General features: G+C 43.2%; 1 non-coding gene across 1 annotated transcript; it reads left to right on the top strand.

Moving 5' to 3' along the window:
- Positions 1-2,341: 2,341 nt before the first annotated feature.
- On the top strand, positions 2,342-2,532 carry LOC142677597 (U2 spliceosomal RNA). The gene has a single exon (XR_012852588.1). It is a non-coding gene; the product is annotated as a U2 spliceosomal RNA (small nuclear RNA).
- Positions 2,533-4,636: the final 2,104 nt, after the last annotated feature.

The raw sequence follows: 4,636 nt of genomic DNA, 5'->3' as shown, positions 1-4,636 counted from the left end.
GATAGAGATTTGGAGTCTGAGGTGGTGGCTGTGATTGAGAAGCAGGTGGAGAGAATGGAGTGTGATAGGCTGATGAGAGGAGTTGGGGAGGAAGAGGTTAAATCAGCTATTGAAAGCATGTCAGTGAATAGAACACCGGGAGAGGATGGGTTGCCAGTGGAGTTTTATAAGAGAATGTGGGATGTGATTAAGCTGGATATGATTGAGATATATGTTTTTATGCGGGAAAAGTGTAGATTGGCGGAGAGTATGAAGAGTGGAGTGGTTGTGCTGATTTATAAGAAAGGGGATGAGAAGGATGTAAGGAATTGGAGACCTATAACTTTGTTGAATGTGGATTATAAGATTTTTGCTAAAATGATTGCCAATAGAATGAGAGATGTGATAGATCAGGTGATTGGGGAGGATCAAGTGTGTGGAATTCCTGGGAGAAGGATTGGGGAGAATCTTTGTTTGTTGAGAGATGTGTTGTGGGATGCAAGGGAGAGAAAGCAAGAGGTTAGTGTGTTGTCTATTGATTTTGAAAAAGCATTTGATAGGTTGTCGCATGATTTTCTGTTTAAAGTGTTGGTGAGGATGGGGTTTCCTGGAGAGTTTGTGAATATAGTGAGGATGTTGTATAAGGGTGTGGGCAGTAAGGTTTTGATAAACGGATGGGTGAGCGAAGAAGTGAAGGTGTGTTCGGGTGTAAGACAGGGATGCCCTTTGTCCCCTATAGTCTTTGTGTGTGCTTTAGAACCATTATTAGAGATGATTAGGAAGGATAAGTGTATGAGAGGGGTGCAGATTCCAGGGAGTGGTGGGAAAGAGCTGAAAGTGTTGGCGTATATGGACGATGTGTGTGTGCTGTGTGATTCTTTTGCAGTTTTGAGGAGGGCGAAATTATTGGTGTCTTTGTTTTGTGGTGCGTCAGCTTTTAGGGTAAATTGGAAGAAAAGTGAGTATAAGAGGTTTGGAAGTTCAGGTATGAATGAGGACTTGGGTGTGAAAAGAGTGGACGGAGCGATTCAAATTTTGGGGGTTAAAATGGATGAAAAATTGGATGGAAGTGAGAGTTGGGTAGATGTGGAGAAAAGAGTGAGTAGGAAGTTGAGATTTTGGAGTTTGAGAGAGTTGACGTTTGAAGGAAAGATAATGGTGATAAAAAGTGTGATTTTGCCGATTTTTCTGTATCTTGCTGTGGTGTTTCCTCCGGGGTATATGGTTGTAAGGAAATTGAATAGAATTGTGTTTGTGTTTTTTTGGGGAACGACAATGGAGAGAGTGAAAAGAGAGACTGTGTTGAAGGACTGGGTGAATGGGGGTATGAATTTTCCTAATATTGAAGTGTATTTAGGGGTGAATGTGATGTTTGCAGTGAAGAGGATGCTGGGAGGTGATTGGAAATTTGCATGCATGGTGAGATTTTTGGGTGGGAAGGTGTTGGGAAAAATAGGATGGATGAAAAGAGATTTAAGGAAGCCGTATGCGTTTGTGAGTCCTAAATGGTATGAGTTTATTGAGAATTTTATGAGGAAGTTTGGATTGACAGCGGTGAAGAAAGAATGTTTGAAAGATAAGAAGAGTGTGTTTAAGTGTATAAAAGATATGGAAGTCCAATGTAATATAAATATGGTAAGAGGTCAGTGTGTTGGTAAGGTGTGGAAGGGGTTGAGGACAGATGGTATTACAAATAGACAGAGAGAGATTGTATGGCAGAGTTTGCATGGTGGGTTGTCAGTTAGAGAGTTTCAGAAAAATCGTGGAGTTGTGAGGAGTGATTTGTGTCCGAGAGAGAATTGTGGTGGGAGTGAAAGTATAGTTCATCTGTTTTGGAATTGTGGGGTGGCACAGGGAGTTTGGAGGGGTATGGGTCCGTTACTTAAGGAGTTGGTTGGGATTAATAGGTTATGTATGGAAATAGTTTTGTTTGGGCTTGCGAGTGTAAGTCAGAAAAATCAAAGGGTATTATTTGTCATGTTAGCAATTATAAAAGAGGTTTTGTGGGATGTTAGGAACCTGTATGTGTTTAGAAAGAAAGATGTAACTGTGGAAGGATGTTTGAGAATGGTATTGGATAGGATGTATACAGTGTATTTGGTAGATAAGGAAAGGTTGGGGGAGGTGGATGCAGAAGGGATTTGGAAGGTTTTGAAGTGGAGGTATATGGTGAGAGTGTAGTGGAGGGGTGGAATTTTTGATATTGTTTCTGTATTTGCTTTGTGTTATATGAAAATTTAAAAAACTAAAATGAAAAAGCCTGATGATGATTGGATGGAATCGTTCAGAATGTCTTGGATACTGATAGTAAGTATCGACAGGATATGAACGAGTGTTTTTAAAAATAATCAATCCAAACCTGAAGGTTTTAAAAAAAAAAAAAAAAAAAAAAAAAAAAAATCTGTTCTTATCAGTTTAATATCTGATACGTCCCCTATCTGGGGACCATATATTAAATGGATTTTTAGAACAGGGAGATGGAAATAGAGCTTGCTCTGTCCACTCCACGCATTGACCTGGTATTGCAGTATTTCCAGGACCGGTGCACCCTTTCCTTATGTGTTTACTAAAATCAGATTCCAAAAGTGCTTTTTGTGTTTGCCATTGTTTTTGTCTTTCGGATGGGATCTCCCCTTTTAATCCCATTATTTCAACACCTGTTGGACAATGCATTTGTACAGTCATGTGTGATAATGAGCTAATTTATTAAATGCAATTAATTAATACATTGCCACCTCTTGTTTTGTGTCGTCTGTGTTTCTGTGTTTCCGGCATTTCACATTGGAACAGCTCATTCACCTTCCTTGTCTTCTCTCCGCCCTCCCTCCTAGGTAGGTTAAAGAGCTGCACCTGAGCCAGCCACTGATTGATGCAGCACCATAGTCAAATAGTGGAGTGGAGTAGGGGAACAGCAAACAGCCATTAAAGCAGCCAGCCCGCCCGCCCGCCCGTCACAATGGACCTACCTGTGTACACTAGATGGATGTGATGGAATGTACTGTGGTCCCTACATTTCAAGAAGAAGTAAGAATTGCAGTTGCAACAAATCCTTGCTTGCCTACAAAGAGAGCAGCAATTTGGATTTGTTACTATGTTACCTGGAAGAATAACAAACTGTGCAAGGATGGAGGTTGTAGGAGCAAGGAGAACAAGTTGTCTGTAAAGTTGGTGGATGCCTATTTTCCATTTTGCAGTCCCTTGTCTCCCTCTTGTGGCCTCCTGGAGGCAACTAGCTGTGCAAAAAAAGACAGCCTGGGGGCCGGCTGTTGCAGTGTTGCCCTCTCAGGCAACACTGAGTGACTGACTGAGCCGCACCGTCTTATATAAAGTTCAGACGGAACTTTGCACGTGTCATAGTGGAGACCTCAGGAGCCAGAGCCAGCTTTCTGACATCATAATGGGGCCTCAGAGATAAAAGCCTGGGCCCAGGCAGTGTTGGTCAGTGCTGCTCAGCAGGCAGCACTGGACTGGATTAAAGCTGGTACAAGGTGTGAAAGGAGAAGGGGTGGCAGTGGGCATGCACTTACTGCTGCTGCTGCTGCCAGTGTTTGCACGGCAGGAGGGCATTTGGGCGTTGCCAGGAAGGCGTTTTTATGTCGATTCCTCCTCTTTCAGCACTGCATTGTGGTGCAAGCAAAAGAAGCAAATCCTGTCTTGCTTCCTCTCCGGCCTTTATTCACCTCCCGCTTAGTAGCTGTGAGTGTGTGTGAGCCTGCAGGGCCCCATGGAATTGCCTAGGAGTAGGCTGAATCGCTGCAAGGGGTGAACAGCAGTATTGGGTAGGCTCGGTCAACTCGCGGCCCGTTCGGGTTATCGCTTCTCGGCCTTTTGGCTACGATCTGGTAGGGGAAACCTTATTGGATCAGGTCAGAAGGCTTCTTTGGGGTCCTCCTTGTGGGGGCCCCGGGTAAACGAGTTGGGATCTTGGAGGTGCGAAGGACGACGACATGGCGGTTCGAGGGGCGGAGGACACGATCCGTTTTCAGGTAAAGCCTGCTTTTCTAAAGAAAATTTCGTTAAAAGAAATCGTGGAGGAGATCATTTATGGCGTGTTGAAGCTTCGTGCATCGGATGTGGAGAGCCTGCAGGATTTTCCTAATCAAGGTACTTTTGATATGACTTTAACAAATGAATACATGTGCATGGATGCAATGGAGAAAATCAGACTAAGTACTGCAGAGATTTTGAAAAAAGTGGATATTGAACCTTTATTCAAGCAAGCAAGAAGGGTCCTGATTGTGCATATGTACAACACCAGATTTTCAGAGGAACTTTTAAAAGCATACTTGTGGCGGTTTTGTGAGGAAATTTCTGCTGGAGAGAGACTAAAAAACTCATATGGTATACCTAATGGTAAAAGGAGGTACTTGGTGGTGTTTAAAAAAGACAAGAATGCTTTGGAGGGATATTTATGTCCACCTGCTTCATTTTCTATAACTGGGGAGAGAGGGTTTTGTTTCTTTAGAGGACAGCCAGAGTTTTGCAGGAATTGCAGTAGATATGGTCATACTAAGGACAGGTGTGTGAAGGGGGAGGTGTGCAGGATTTGTGGGAGTTCTTCACATAAGGCTGCTAATTGTGGTAGTGCAAGAGTTTGTGACTTGTGTGGGTTGGCTGGACACATGGCTAGGAAATGCCCTGAGCATGGGGAGGTTTT

Source organism: Rhinoderma darwinii (assembly GCF_050947455.1).
Source record: "Rhinoderma darwinii isolate aRhiDar2 chromosome 2 unlocalized genomic scaffold, aRhiDar2.hap1 SUPER_2_unloc_31, whole genome shotgun sequence".
Classification (NCBI taxonomy): Eukaryota; Metazoa; Chordata; class Amphibia; order Anura; family Rhinodermatidae; genus Rhinoderma; species Rhinoderma darwinii.
This window is presented reverse-complemented; position numbering and strand designations above follow the sequence as displayed.